The sequence below is a fragment of the Capsicum annuum genome, chromosome 3, assembly GCF_002878395.1.
Source record: "Capsicum annuum cultivar UCD-10X-F1 chromosome 3, UCD10Xv1.1, whole genome shotgun sequence".
In the NCBI taxonomy this organism is placed as follows: Eukaryota; Viridiplantae; Streptophyta; class Magnoliopsida; order Solanales; family Solanaceae; genus Capsicum; species Capsicum annuum.
The window spans coordinates 117,558,894-117,575,981 of record NC_061113.1 but is presented as its reverse complement, the minus strand read 5'-3'; the positions used below and the strand labels follow the sequence as shown (position 1 = coordinate 117,575,981).

Here is a 17,088-nt window from a genome sequence, read left to right as displayed (position 1 = left end):
ATGTAAATTCATAGTTAAAAGCTAGTTTTGGTCACAAGGATAAAAGAGAATCCTTGTTCATAAAACCCACATACGTTAGTTGATGAAATTTCTAAGAAAGATTGAACTTGAATCATTATTTGTGCTCTTGAAGATGAACTCTTGATTATCTTGATTTGGGAATCCTCAATTTCGAGTTTTCTTGGAGAAACAAGGGAGAAAATTGATTTTTTGGAGAGAAAGTTTTGAGCTCTAGGGTTTTTTTTATTTTGAGAGAGAATAGATGAAAATAAACATAAAGTGCTTAGAATAGGTTTAATTTCTTGTTTTGGATGAATTGGGGGCTTGGAAATTGACTAAAAAGTCTTTTTTTAAATTTTCGTCGGAACTAAAATTAGGGAGAAATTTCCAATTTTGCATGCCACCGCGACGCGCCACTATCACGGTGGCTCACTGTATTTTGACAACTGGAAATGGGGCTCCAACGCGATATGGTGAAATCGGATTGGGCCACCGGAAAAGGGACATGTCCCATTTTGACCATCATCGCGATGCGCCACCATCGCGGTAAGACACTAGAAAAAGACGACTGGGACCTGAAACTTCTCCGCAGTGTGGGCCAATCACGGAGGTCCACTGAAAATTGACAGTTGCAAAATTATCCCTATTCGTGATGTGGTGTTTGCCTAAATGGCATACTTCTTTATTAAAAATGCCATAACTTCTCAACTGAGTATCGGGTTTTAGCAAAATCGATATCGATGGTAAGCTAATTCAATGTTCTACACAATGAAGGGTCTAGAATTGTAAAATTACATACATAACAAAGGTTATTCATTTTTGAAGCTTACTGTTGATGTTCTAGGAGCTAAATTAGGCTAGGAAAAACTATGGGGTATTATAATATCTCCTCTTTAGGTAAGCTGAGAATACTGAGGAACCTAAGGCTATAAATTATCATACACATCTGAGATAAACTGTATTACTGAATCTAAAATATACTGAGCTACTGAACTGATTTGCGAGTGCATGAATTCATATAAAAATAGCTATATAACTGAATTCGAGACTGGAAAAAAACTTAAGGAAGGAATACTATTACCTTTGGCTAAATTTGAGTTTATGGAGAAGAGATGAGGATACTTGGTATGCATGTCTGCTTCTGCCTCCCAAGTAGCACCCTTAACAAATTAATTTTGCCATAGAACTTTGACCAAGAGAACTTTTTTGTTCCTTAGTCTACGGATCTGATGATCAAGAATCTCTACTGGAACCTCTTCATATGAGAGGCAATTCTAAATATCTATACTTTCTAGAGGGACTATAATGGCTGAATCTTCTATGCACTTCTTCAATAAGGATACATGGAATACTGGATGAACTGAGGACAAATCTGCGGGTAGATCAAGATCATATGCTACCTTCCCAACAAGACTCAAAATCTGGAAGGGAACTACATATTAGGGACTAAGCTTCCCCTTTTTGCCAAATCTCTTCACCCTCTTCATGGGTGAAACTTTTAAATACACAAGGTCATTAACCTCAAACTCAAGATCTCTTCTTTTTATATCTGCAAAAGATTTCTAACGACTCTGAGATACTTTCAATCTCTCTTGAATCAACTAAACTTTTTCCATGGCCTCAAACAGCATGTCTGGCCTAATCAAAGTGGCTTCACCTACTTTGAACTAACCAACTGGCGATCTCTATCTCTGCCCATAAAGAACCTCAAATAGCAAACGGGGCCATTTGAATACTAGCATAGTAACTGTTATTATAAGAAAACTCAATCAACAACAAATGGTCATCCCAACTACCTTTGAAATTAAGAACACATGCAGAGGATATGAAGTTCAAATATCCATTCTTGTTCCCCAAACTAGATAATTATACTCAAGGTATGCGTTTTCCTACTCTCTTTGTTTTTTGACTTTGCTAAAAGAATTGTGGTTATGTTTCTATTTTACAATTGTGTTAATAGATGGCTTGACTCCTCATTTGGGGATGAATTATCCTGGGGGAATGGGTAATGTAATACCCCAGATTTGTGCCTCTAAAAATTTCTTGAGTTTTGAGTTTACTGCCCACTCTGTGACTTACTTAATAAGTCATAAGGTCTACTTATGAGTCACACAACTTGATTCATAGGGTGACCAATGAGTTTTCCCCTATTTCTGTCTTGATCATGACACAAACCTCATGAGTCATGAGGAACAATTACGAGTCAAAGGATATAACTCATGACTAAACCAGTGTAGGTGCCCAAGTCACTGTTATGGTTACGACTAGGATCATACGAGTCATAAGGTCAATATATGAGTTATTGGGTACAACTCGTAAGGTTAACCAAGAAAAGGCCCCACGACTGTAACAAGACTTTGAGCCATGGTGACAACTCGAAGCCAGACATTATGAGTCATGACACGACTCGTAGTCACTAGCGATAGTTTTTTTAGTGTTTTAATTAGGGGCACTTTGGTCATTTCCATCTTTCCCCAATTGTGACCCATGACTTAAAAATACTTTAAGGGTCTTATTATCACTGTAAAAGAAATCAAAATACACTTCTCTTCTCTCAAGTTCCTTAAAGCAAGAACAAGGCTAGGGTTTATCAAGGTTGATCATCTAGGGCTTATGGTTTGATTTATCTTCATAATTCCTAATACTTTCAGGCATGTATCTCTTTCCTTAAAATTGTTTTACTCAAAGCATAAGGCTAATTGGGTATTCATGTAGATTTGAATATGCGTTTTAATTTGGATTGTGGGTTTTAGAATGATCGTTACTTGAATTGGATTCCCATGGTTTTAGTGCAAGTATTCATGTTTCTATTTATGTATTTCAAACCCATTGGGGTGCATGGGTATGGTGAATAGGATGGTGGTTGAAGTATTTCCCCAAATTAATGATTTTGGTTTTGGAATTTGGTTTTGGAAATTTTGATCCCTCAACCTACATACATAATTGGATTTAAAATATGGTTAATCAAATGATTTGGCTTACTTCCCTAAACAATTGCATTGTATAAATGGTTAAAAGGATAAAAAGGGTTTTGAAGGCCTTGTTGGCCATATTTTTTATTTTAAACTGGAAGATCAGGGGTTGAGGCATTCCGCCAATCTAATTTAATGAAAAAAGGGGGTCATGGCATTCCCCTAACTTGATTAATGAACTAAAAGGGGCCGTAGCATTCCCCCAAGTTGGTGGAATTGGTATGGCATAATTATAAGCTTGCAAGTGTAATGGTATAATGATACCTATTGTTGGTGACTTAAAAAATAATTCCTTGGATAAATGGATGGGTTATGTGAAACTTGTTTTAATTAGAGCTAAAGAGGGGTTGTGTAGCTCACCGTGAAGGTGTAAGTCCCAGAGAGGAAGAACACTGGTAACTACATGTTCTGTCATGGGGGTTTTGATGACCGTGTGTACAGTTCACACTATATTATACATATGTATCCTGGATTGACATGAGGTCAGGGCATTCCCTAATCTTTGTTGGATATCTCTGGTTCGTGCGGCTAACATGCATTGGGCCCTTTCAGGAGGCAAAACTAAACCTATATAGCCCGTGGGTGCCTTTAGGAAAGTTAAGCTATATAGTCCAGGCTAATGTTTTAAATTTCATGCTAAACCTCATTCCCTATTCCAGTATGTTTTATATATATATATATATATACACACACACACACACACGTGTGTGCGTGTGTATGATTGTGTACATTGGTTTTAAATAGTTTTGGACTGATTTGATCAAGACATTACTTTATCTGTTCCCTGAGTTACATACTAGTGTTCACTCCACTAACTATCTCCAAATGTTATATCCCCACGCAATGTAGGGTACAGAAATACTTATGCTTTTTCTATGCAGTGATAGGTGATTTTTGGATAAAGCAAAAGTGTTTTCGTACTTGAAAGCTCGTGATACAACTTTGAAGTTGAGCTTCCAATCTTCGGAAGACCCTCATTTCATGATCTTGTTTCATTCATGTTTTGGAATATTCCTTTTGGACTCATTTTGGCTATGGTTAGGGGTATGCCCAACTTAGGTTGTTCTTTGTTATTAAAGATTTTGTGGATTACTGTGGATTGGAATGATTGTTAAAATTCTTATATTTCTTTCTGAGCTAGTTACTTGAATATCTTGTTATATGTTTGAAACTTAGCTCTATATTGTAATATATTCAAAACTCATCCACTTATAGTTGTATTGTGTGTTGTTTGACTAGGCAAAGAGGGTGGTCTCCAATCCTTCTCAGACTTGACACTACCCATCACGGCCAGGCCCTGGTTTGGGTCATGATACTACATTACCAAATGGGATTCAGTTTGGTTAGATAAGGATCTTACTTATAAGGAACAGTTGATTTCTGTTCTCAATCGATTTGTCCAAACCTTGAGGACAAGTAGTCAGTAACGGTCCAATAGAAGAATCATCCAGTTGTAGAAACCACTAAGAGTCAAGTTATCTGCCCACTATAGCGAGAGTCAAAGATGGTCAATCCTGCTATAGTAGGAGTCAAAGATGATCAATCCCATTATCACAGGTCGCTATCGGGGTAAATTATTGTATATGAAGAAACTTCCCAAAAAATAGTTTATTAATTCTAAACATGTTTTAGGCTGGGATAGGGCAATTTAGGGAGATTTTTACCTATTTTCCACTAAAACTCTTTGTAAAGGAAAGTTATCTATCCACATTAACTAATTTTTCTATTCATTAACCATAGAATAACTAATTTACTAAGTCTTAGGGAGGATTTAACTTGACCTAAGTGAATTTTCCTGTGCAAGGGGGTTAATTGGGTGGAGAACTTTTGGGTTTTAGTTATAGATTGATTAATTACTCTTTCATGACTATAAGTAGTTTTAAGGTGAATGTATGGTAGGAAAGCCCTAGAATGGGGAGAATAATCATAAAATTGACCTAGGGTTAAGGATTAGATTTTAATCCTCAACATTATATGTCATTTTTTTGGTTATGTACTATATTTCTATTTTAGACCACCACTAAACAAAAATTACATGAAAGAGCAAGGCTTAGGTTTATTAAAGTGGTGCAAGCTCAAATTGAGGTAGTTGATGGGTTTTAATGTAGTTGAAACCTAATTTATGTTGTATGTACATAGTAACTAACTGTTAGTATTACTTTGTACAATGCATGTTCAAGAAAGGGAATGACTATTTGATATCTAAGTTTTAATTGCATGTAATGATCTTATATGAAAGCCTGTTGGCTTTGGCAAGTGTTGTTCTGTTATCATTATGGTTGTGATTGTTGTGATATTTGTCTTTATTATGGAATGTACCAGTATCTAGTTATCTTTATAGGATTAGTTGATTTAAGGTTGGCAGACACTTGTGTCTGAGATTTTGTACATGGACAAAAGATCATCCCATATAGGTCATGACTAGTGGATATACACATATGACCCTTATCATATATGTACAAGGTAGATGTGAGTGTGATGGTTCCCTGTATGAACTATGGATTATGTGTTTTCTTAATTATATTTGTTCCTTGATTGAAACACACTTGAGTGTTGCCATTATAAATTGATTTCGTGAGTGAATTGGGTTTATGTGCTTAATTGATAATGGTTTTTTCTTTATGTAAATTGATATACATGATATTTTCCATTTTTATTGTCCTTGTCGATATTTGAGTGGTCTAGGTTAACTGCAAGTTGTGATATAACTTTGTGTTGTCTATTACTTATGTTATTGGGACATGAAATATATGGTAGTTGTTTCATGGGTGTTGACTTTGAGTCTTATTTGATTGTCATAGTTGACTTGACTTGTTATCTTTGTTGACTTATATTGATTGAACTTTATGTTGTACTTGTTAACAAGGTGAAGTTTTATTAGCTTGAAATAGAGTTGTATACTAGGGTTCATGATCGTCTTATTGTACTATGGTTTAGTTATGTATCCATATTTCTCATTTTTAGGTTTCTAATGACCCTCTTGATACACAATTGTTTCTTGTGTGCTAATACTACATGTGCTCTTATTTTTATTCAGTGTAGAGAATATTCTAGCGACTATTCTGAGGCCACAACTGTGAATTAGACCATATTCAAACTCAAGAGTGAGATACACTCTTGGGCTACCTCGAGTTCTTCAATTCTTTTCTGGTTCATTTTTTGGGGTCTAGGATATTACTTTGGTTTGGGGGTTTCGTCCCTTCTTTTGATGTTTATTAGAGTTTTGGTACAATGAATTTCAGGTATAGGGGGTTATGTCAAATTTATATTTTTGTATTTATTTTTCTTTGAGATGCTGAACATTAGTATATTAATAAGATTGGTTTAGTTGCCTATTTTTTTCAAGTGTTGGGTTGATATCTTGGGTTAGTTGGTTCTGCCTCCTAAGAGTTAAAGTAGTTTCCACTCATTGTGAGTTTGGGTCGTGACAGATAGCGATTGCATGATAAAGGAAAGACAAAGGACCAATGTGTCAGGACTCTCAGGTGCACGGACGACCGTCGGTAGGTATGTGTCAAATGCAGGATATTTAGTTGGCATCTCCTAATGGTTCTTTAGAAAATGGCATTTGATCATTATCATGGTAATATAGATTTTGAGTGGCAAACTCTTATTGTTCATAGACCAATTTTGTACAATATAAATAGATGGTTTTCTCCATGTAATGGATTATCTGGTTTAACACTCTATCTCTAAACAATAAAATTCTTTTAAGCTTTGTCCTTAAGTTTTTTATATTGTCTAAGTTTTAATTTGCTCATCGCTTAGTCTAGTCTAATATTCTAATAAAAGCTGGCTCAAAGCCAGTGAACCTTGATTATACGCTCTATGTCGTGCCTCAGATTCATTCCCTAACTTTACTTTGTTCGTTACTTACATTATTTTTAGAATTTACTTTTTATTTACAAACTTTCTTTACCAACTCGAAGCTATGTCATAACATGTGATCTTTAATTACCTACAAATTCAACTATGCCAAATCGATAAAAATAGTTTGGTGCCCACCGTGGGGCCAGAGCAACTATTTGGGTTTAGTTTCATCTTTTTTCTTGTTTTCTTTTGGATTTTATGTTGCAGGATAATAGGTGATGGCCAACAATAGTAATTGTACGAAGAATGTGGTTCCTTATGAGATGTATGGGACTCAACTGATGGATTCCACAAGCTCAAGTGGACAAATGACCCATGAAGACAAACATTTTCCCCTTGTCATGATCAGGGCATATATAAACATTGGTCTTGAGGACAAGGTAAGAATAATTGGTAGAGAAGGGCTGCAGGGGCTTCTAAGGGAGGTAAGAATAATTGGTAGAGAAGGGCTGCAGGGGCTTCTAAGGGATTTTGCTACATCCCACAAGGAGTTGATGGCTTGAATGAAAGCACGGGACAAGAGGATGGATAAACTTCAGAAGGCATGGCTCAAGTTACCCTAAGCTCTTTGAGGGGAAATAAGAGAGATAACTTAGATATATAAGAGCACGAAGGAAGAATGAAGAAAGTGATAGTGGTAGAAGAAAAGACCAGGCTCAAAGATGTAACCTCGCCAGCGGCCATGCTGAAATCCTTAAGAAAAGAGATAAAAGTGTAGTACTCTAAGCTCCAATCTCGGAAGAATCATATATCAGGAGCCTCGCTAGTTATAAAGGGCCCTAATTCTAAGAGTTACTCCAAGTTTTCTTACATAGCTAGCACAGTAATAAGACCTATCCCAAAGAGGCTTAAGATGCCGAGCATCCCAAAATACGATAGGAACTCAGACCCCTATAATCGCTTAATTTTCTTTGGCACAATGGTAGACGACAATGGCTTGACCAAAAGAAGGTTAAGTAAGTCATAGATAAAAAGTTTAGTGAGACTCTTTTGGGATAATCTTAGGTGCGGTACTCTCTTTTTTAAGAGAATTCTATTGACTTGTTCAATATGTTGTCTTACAACTTTGTTAGGGTTTTTTGCCGAGCCAAGAAGGTGCAGCCCCACTGAGGGGGTATTTTCAAGATAGAGTAAGAAAATACGGAGGTGCTTTGAGGGTTCATTTCCAGGTTCTAGAAAGAGAGCTTGCTACTTCCATTGGTGTTGAATGACTTGGCAATGGAGGATGTCACCAAAGAATTAAAACCATAATGTTTGATTAATTCATTCAAGCTTAAAGAAAATATGATAGAAGTCAAAGCCACAACATTAAAAGATGTTGACAATCGATATGAATCTAAAATATGGATTGAGGATGACTATCAAAGAGTTACTGAAAAAACCCTTAGATGTGGAATGAACCAATGCCTCCAAGAACTCATGGGGTGTATAGAAGATAGATCAGCTCAGAAACCCCTCAATGAAACATGTTGAAGGGCTCAACCCAAGGTCGATATGACTTTAATTTGGCATATTCTAAGGCTAGTGGTAGGATAGGATATCCAACACTAAGCCGATTCTAACACGATGGAACAATACAAAAAGAACCTGCTCAAACAGAGTTGTAAAATCGGTAAACTGTGAAGCCCATAGTGTATGCCATTGATAATGAAATATTCCATAAGCCCATCCAGTTTAAACTAGAAGAGAGGGATAACAAACTCTCGGTGCAAGTTTTATGGGACTCACGAGCATGATGACATCGGGGACTTTTACTACCTTTAAAAGGCAGCCGCTGACCTACTGAAGGGTGGACACCTTAAAGAGTGCTTGAGAAAGTGAGCCAAGGAAACTATGGGAAAATATGTGAAGGCAATAGGGTTGCCATAGACCATTGGGATCCTCAAAAGATGAGAATGTAAGAAAAAAGGTGTGTTACTTCCTTTTGTATTTTTTCTTTCAACAAGCTGTCTTTTTTTTATCCTATGGGTTCTTTGCAGGGTAGATGCGCAACAAGTGATGCTCAAATATCGCTATTGATGGACCCAAAGACGAGATATATTTTTTCCTTCCCAATTTTTATCCCAAAAATGTGTTTTCTGGCAAGGTTTTTAACAAGGTAGTAGTAGGGACTTTCAGGTATGAAATAGGAAAATAAACTCTACTAGAGTAGATTCTTTAATAGGATTGTGACTTGTTGTAATTAAGCAATGCCTCTCAAGCCGGGGATCCCCAACACTCAAAAAAAAAAAACAAATAAAATAAAACTTAATGTTGCTCTCCCCAACCCTAACAAAGGGAAATGACTCTACAATATTAAGATTTTGCGCTCGGGACTGAAGAAGAAGTCTAAAGAAGCTCATTACATAAATGGACTCAAGACTCACTTCCATAGACACCAACATTTAAAATATCAAACAAAAAAAAACTAAATGGTGCTCTCCCCTACCTCAACAAAGGGGAATGACTCTGCAACACTAAGGTTTACGCTAGGGACTGAAGAAGAAGTCTAAAGAAGCTCAATACGTAAATGAACTCAGGACTCACTTCCATAGATGTAAGAACCCAACTCACAACCTCTTTAGGAAGCATTACCACATAAACCACAGGGAATGATCATACAATCACAAAGCATCTGAGACCATGTCACCACCCACTCGTTCAAAGATGATCAAACCAGAGGGACGATTTTGAAATTTTATCTATGAATAATTATTTTCTATTTATCCCCGAGAATAATCTTGTAAGTTGATACTAAATATAAAAAATGGAATCACTTTAGTGCTTCACACTAAAGTACCTAGGATATGTCCAGACTTATTAGATGCACGATGAAATAAAAATTTTAAGGATCCATCCTTGACATACTTAGACATAGTTAGATGCACGATGAATTAAAAATTATAGGGATCCATCCTTGACATAACAAGGTATACAAGACCCAAAAGTCCTAAATTCATATTTTAAACTGAAAAATTTAGATGACCCAAAAGGCAGACAAAAGTGAAAAACCAGTTAGTATTTATCTTTGTCTTTATCACAAACATGACAACTCATAAACCCAACCAAAACATTTATGCAAAGTCCACACCAGAAGTTACCCAAAATGTAAGGCACCTCTAAGAACCCTCCAAAAGACTAGTGATCGATAACTTTTCATAAAGTAAGGTCACCTAGACTGAGCGAATTAATAGGATCAGGCTTTACAATAAAAAAACAAAGAGGCAATATGTTTTTGTGACTAGCATAGGAAAACAATTGCTAGAAATATAAATGATAAAAGAACAAGGCTCTTAGAAAATGCAAAGAATTTGAACAACAAACTATTCTTTTTTATTATTGTAGAATCTCAAACAAGGTGCATAATTACAAAAGTGTGATACATAATACGAATGGGCCTACTCTAAGCAATACGATCAGATAAGTCGAAGAAAGAGAGGATACTGTGATAGACAATATGTCTTTGCTTAAGATCAAGGCTCCAAACAAAGGGCACACTACATAAAATGACCAAACCTTATGTGTGAAAAGATAATGGAAGGGGCCCTCAAGCATAAGCCTTGAGAATGGGAGTTAAGGGTATCTCAACAACAACAACAAACCCAGGGAACAAACCTCAATATAATTCTCTTATGAAGAGGGTACAATTATCAAGTTCTATCAGAAACATAATAAGGTGACCGAGGCTAAACATCCTCTTTAACCTACTCCGAGGGGGAATGGGCGCAACTTAAAGAAAGGTGATCGACAAAAGTCACTCCTATGATGATAGATATTGGTCTAAAAATAGTACTTACCCTACCATAATCTCAAATTTAGGGAAGTGAGCCTCGTTAAAGATTCTCAAATAAAAAAATACTCCCTCCGTTTTATTATAAATGAATTATTGGATTTTAACACCATATCAAGGAAAAAACATTAAAGACATAAATTTAACGCAACTTTTCATTTTTAGCCAAAAAAAATAGTTGATCTTGTAATACCTTTTCAAAAGTTAATTAGTTATTAAATCATAAGGACAAATTTAAAAAAAAAATTCAATAATTCACTTATTTTGAAACACCAATAAATACCCCAACTATTTATATTCTAAAACGGGGGGAGTATATGGCTAGGGATTGGAAGGAAGGTAGTGAGGAGCCCTCAACAAATTGAGAAAGTACCTCATTAAGAAGTTGACTTTTTATCCATATGAGATTGGTATTCAAAGATGTGAGAGACAGAGGAAGATGAATATAAAGAAATGGTTGGGAAAGGTTGGTCCTTTTTTATAGGCTAGAGCCAGCGACTGAAAGAAAGAGAAAAGATTATGAAAACCATGAGAGAAAGGTAGTATCTATGAAAAGATTATGAAAACCATGAAAGGTAGTATCTATGACTTCTCACACCCCAAGGGTAGCATTGCAATATCTTTAGCTATTTTATATTCTCTAGGAAAAGTAAATACAAAATTAATAAAAAGACAAGACACGCATTGCCTTGGGCATCAAAAGGTTTTTTTAAAATAATGTGCAAATACATTTGAGCCATGTCCCGAGGTGATAACCACCAAGTCAGGATAACAAAATCGAATAGCGTACATACCCCTACTCTTGCTAACACCCTTAGGTATTTGGTTTGAAAATGATCATTCTGGAATAACTAATTATCCCGAAATAAAATAAAAGAATACATTTTTCTTTATTTGGTTGGAGGAATTAATACAATCCGAGATAACTTATCCCACCATTTTTATCCCATATACATGGTGGGATATGTTATTCCAGGATAACCATTTTCAAATCAAACGATCCCTTAGAATTAGATACGTCCTCTTCCTCTTTCTAAAGTACAAATCCCTTAGCTCTTAGATCTAGACTTCCAATATGGCTAGCCAAATCATAGGACTTATCAATCTCCCTCTTGAATTTTAGATGTTGCTTTTTGAACTCATGAAGGATGAATGCCAAGATAAACTGTCCTATGTCATCTTGAGGTCAAGGACTTTTCTTCGAGCAAACTCCTACTTCTCCAATGTGTTGAACCTCTTTTTCATATGATGGATCTTGGCCCTAGTTGGCTCTTAAGTAGAAGGAGATGGGGAATGCCCCTTTGAGTGAGGGTTGCACAAGCAGGCAGTATAAATGTAGAAGGAGATGGGGAATGCCCCTTTGAGTGAGGGTTGCACAAGCAGGCAGTATAAATGTATTTATCCCTTGAGAAGGGTGCTGATAGAACTAGACTATAAAAGGTTCTCCTGTTGGAGAATGGCCACTTGCTCTGCTAGAAGGGAAGCACATCCCTTTGATGGTTATCCCTTTTAATTTGAAGTGCATAAAATTTGGCCTTGAGCACTTTAATTTCTGATAACCACTAGGTTGTAATATTGGCAGAAATGCTCGACTCTTGCAAAATATATAGAGAACCTTTGAGCCCCAAGAGTCTCACCAGTAACTTTCCTTCTCCATCAATAATCATTGAAGCACCTCAACCATTAAGACACTTGCCTAAAAAAAGAAGCATGTTAGGAGTTGTTCCTAAAGAAAAATAAAAGGGGGACAAGTATAACTTACCCTCACTATATAATGAGAGACATAATTTATTTATGCATTGAATAAAGGTCTCTTTCATTTTGTGATAGTCCTTTGAGGAAATGCCGATATTTACATAATTAGTTACCTTAATCAGCCTTGAGATAAACAAGGTTTACCTCACTAAGAACAACTAAGATGGTCGTCTATTAATACGAGGTAGCATGATCAGTAGAAGGATCTATACCTACAAGACTTAAGATGAAGAAAGAACTAGCATTCGAAAACTCAAACACACAGGGATAGGTGGAGATACTACCTTTGACTATGACTAGCCCTACAAGGGATGATCTTAGTTAAAATAGGTAGAGCACGAGGTGGACCCCTTATCATTCCTTTCATTGTCCATAAAATAAAATAGCTTGGCTATCTCATACTCAACAAAGATGGGAGATTTCTCCCAATTATTTGAAGTTACGTAAGGTAAGCTATCAGAACTCCCAATGGAAACTACTTTTCTTCAAGATTATATTCTCTTGTTAATTATGATAGTACCAGTAATTCCCCAAACTACTAGAGCTATGGGGAACAAGAGAATTGTTAGAAAGAAGTTCCAGGCTTGTGTCTGTCTGAGAATGGAAGTGACTCTCAAAAGTCCATCCAACAAGGCTAAGAGACACAACAAAAGATGGGAGAATCACAGAGTCTGGCTTCAAAAATGGTGTAGAAAAGAGCATAAGAAATATCCTAAAAATTTTAAAATAATTAAGGCTTACTCAAATATAAAAGATCCTTATCGTGATTCTTTGCTTTCCATCCATGATAGCTTGATACACTAGCACAGGTGTGGTTATCTACAGTGGTACATTTGAGAATAAAGCCACCTAAAGGAAAATCATCTAGGTTTTACCAAAGAGCTTGCTGTCTCAAGGTAGATGCCACTGTGGATCTATGAAATATGCATAAAAAAGTGACGTACTAATGAGAAGCAAGGTAAAAAAGAGATATAATGCACAAAAACTTAAGATGAGTATTCCATGGAAATATATAAAAAGCCCCAAAGAGGCCTGTAAGGGATACATAAAGTGATCAGTCCACTCATAGTCTTGGAATCACCCAAGCAGATTATAATTAACTTATTTCCCCAGTAGAGGATTTAGTGCCCTAATAGATCAATTTAATTATCTCACCCTGTAGCAAGCATAGGAAATAGAGTATAAGAAGATGAGTCAAGGTAAAACTAACACCCAACATAAAAGTAAGTGCATGAATATAGGTGATAGTTTGCCACACTCCCGAGTTTAGTTGGCCAAGGGACAGTTAAAAAGTGTTGCAGAAGTAAGAGACCACCTCGTCTATTAGATTACCAAGGCCGATACTAAGCATGTATATGTAAACATAAAAGATTTGGCATTTAGCAAATAATATTATCACCAAGCTTAGAAATCTCCCAATAAATCCTTATTTCTTCCAATCTGCACTCTTAGATAATTAGGAAAGAGTGTCCTCCTTTGCAAGGAAGCCCAACCTGTATACAAGTATTCCATTGAGATCCTCATTAAGCTGGTTAAAAAATCCTCCAAAACTTTGAACAAACTAGGTACTACTTTGTCAATAATGGACCCAAGAAAGAAGGGTTATTACCTTTTTCTTTACTATAGAAGTATTAGATCTGAGTTAGGGGTGTCCTCTTTCATTGAGGGAGTAGATATCAGGCAAAAAACCGCATAAGAGATTAAAATTTTAACTCTAGAAAGATAAGAGATAAAGGAAAAGGTAGAAGTCAAAACCCATAGGTTAAGTTTGTATGATGAAAGAAGCAAGCCCAAACTCTATCTTGGAAAAGGTGTTTTTGATTGAATCAACACGTAGGGTGTGTTTGGTACGAAGGAAAACACTTTCTGCAAAATATTTTTTAGTTTTCTCCTGTTCTATTTTTCAAATCAACTTATTTTTCTTAAAACTAAAGAAAATGACTTCCCTTCAAAAAGTAAGAAAAATATTTTTCAAAACTTTCTTTCAATCTCACTCTTAAATTGAAATATTCATACAACTCTCAAAATCACTCATCCCTACTCCGACCCTCAATCTCCCACCCCCACCCCCTACCACCCCTATTAAAAAATATATTTTAATTCTTTTTTACCTCACCCCTACCCAAAACCCTACTTCCTTCCCCTTTCCAAAAACAAAACAAATCATATTTTTGAAAATAAATCAAACATTTTTCTTACCTCCTCTACCAACCTCCCTCCCTCCCCGTTTAAAAAAAATAAATTTTTTAAAATTTTTTTAAAAGAATTCAATTTTTTTCTTACCCCACCCTCACTCTCCTGCCCCGACCCCCACCCCCTACTACCCACATGCAAAAAACATATTTCAATTTTTTTTTACCCGACTCATACTCCCCTACACCTGCACCTACCCCCCCCCCCCCCATACTCCCCCCCAACCTCTCCCCACCCCTCACCCCCGCAAAAAAAATTGCTTTGTAAAAAATTAAATTTATTTTCTTACCTATCATTACTACCTATTTTGACAACCCCGTTACTGCCATCGACAGTCGCTGTCGCATGCAGTCATTGTCGTTACACCAACGGTGATGACTCAGTAAAGTCGATATTTATGGTTATTTCATTCGTGTTGAATTAATTATATTTAAGAATGAAAATAGGTTTGAAAAAAAATTATTTTTCTAGAAAAATCACCAATTTTAAATGCTCACTACTTTAATCTTCAAAATCGAAATAAAAATACAAAATAACCGAACCGAATTTGTAAAAATTGAACCAAACCGAAATAATTTCTGTTTGGTTATGATTGTCATTTCGTCAATCCGAAACCAAAAAACTGTACCGATATTCAACAATCAAACCGAACAAATCGAATGCACCCCTAAATATAAATAAGAAACAACTTATTTTTTTAGAAAATATTTCTCCTCCTTCATATCGAACACACCCCAAAAAATATTTTTTGAGATCAAAAATTTTTTTAAAAAAATGTATTTTTACGCTTTAGCTAAAGATTAAAATGTATTTTTTAAAAAATATTTTTTCATTCACCAACCAAACATTACAAACTATTTTCCAAAAAATATTTTTCATCCACCAACTAAACACAGGAAAACAAGTAAGAAGTCTACTTGTTTTCCAAGAAAACATTTTCTAGGAAAACATTTTCCATGGAAAATATTTTCCTTCATACCAAACACATCCGTAGAGAAGTTTTATTGTGCTAAAATATTACCAACCATGTGGGGGCATGTGGAAAATTTTGATGAGATATCAGGCAGCCTTAATAGTTGAAATCATGTACTTTTCAATCTCTCACCCACAATAGTGTTGTGCCCAAAGACAGATAGTTTATTTATAAGGTGTAGATTAGGTTAAGAAAATGCGAGCATGTAATGACCCTTCATATTTTTTGCATTTTTGTGCTTTGTCTATATATAGAGCTTTTTTATACCTACACCAAGTCATTTATGACTTATTAGAACTGACAGTTCGGTTACCATGCATTTTATTTGGTTTTTATAGCTATTTCTCTATTTTAGAGCTTTTGAAGTTGAAAGAAAGGGTCTTGGGCCAAAACTTTAGATAAATGGACTTGGATGCTAATTCTTATAGTGTATTTATCTCTAAAATATTGATTTTACGCTAGGGGAACCCTTGGTCTTGGTACTAAGGCTTCTAGTCTCATTTTGGTCTATTGGATGGATTTTAGTAAAAATAAAACCTTAGGTATGGAACCCAAATTCTATCAAAACAACCTTGGATTGAAATTTCAGTGGTTCCTTTGAATTAGGAATGCCAAATTTGGAAGGGTTCCACAATTTGTTTCGTGCATGAGGTTCTGAATAAACCCCAAGCATCCGATCGGAGTTCGTTAGGACTTAGCAAATGGTCATCGCTGGTGTTTTATATGTATGAATGTATGTATGTAGTATATATGTAAGTATGTATATAATATATAAATGTATATATAATATAATAACCTAAGCCATTGTTACAAGAAAACTCTTCAATATTCATGCAGAGTACGGATATTATTGGGATTTCAATAGCAAATTTATGTGGGCACATGTGTGTTAAAATTTTAGGACTTAAAAGAAGTTGGGTCTGGCTAACATCAGCCCTCTATAGCGGGATTTATTCTACTATAGCGATACCGCTATAATGGTACGCATACTGCTATAGCGGGATGGCGCACACTAGATACCTACTTAAGATAGTTTATTTTATTTCTCCACTTTGGTTGAAATAAATAATATGAAAGGCTTCAAAACCCCTTAGGGTTGCCTCTTATATTTTAGAACTATGGAGAAGGGGAGAAAATGATATTGATGGGTGCGAACCCATGAATATTTAAGAATCAATATGTCCACAATCTTTGTAAGGTCGAATTTTGCATTCGTAAGTCTTTTCTATAGCTAGTTGATATCTAAGTAAGCTAAGGTTAATGGTATCATAGACCCTAGTTAGAGATCATGATTGTAACATAGATGGATAAGAGATTTCATGTCTAGGCCTTTAAGGATAGAGTTAGGATGACCAAAATTTGTTAGGGTTCGGGTAACGTATAATTATGGGTTATTTATGTACCTTGTCATGTTATGTTATGTCTGTGCTAAAACTTATTGGTTCACTATTATATGACACTTATTTAGGGTAGTGGGAATTATAAATCACTAGTTATTGGTTAAACCATAAAGCAAGTAGTAATCCAGGTATGTTGTGGAGAGATTAGAAATGATC

The 17,088-nt window shown here is 35.6% G+C and overlaps 1 long non-coding RNA gene across 1 annotated transcript; it reads right to left on the bottom strand.

Annotated features, from left to right (window-relative positions):
* Positions 1-11,300: 11,300 nt before the first annotated feature.
* Positions 11,301-14,188, bottom strand: LOC124896644. Its single transcript, XR_007053000.1, has 2 exons — positions 13,976-14,188; positions 11,301-13,859 (listed from the first exon to the last, which is right to left on the bottom strand). It is a non-coding gene; the product is annotated as an uncharacterized LOC124896644 (long non-coding RNA).
* Positions 14,189-17,088: the final 2,900 nt, after the last annotated feature.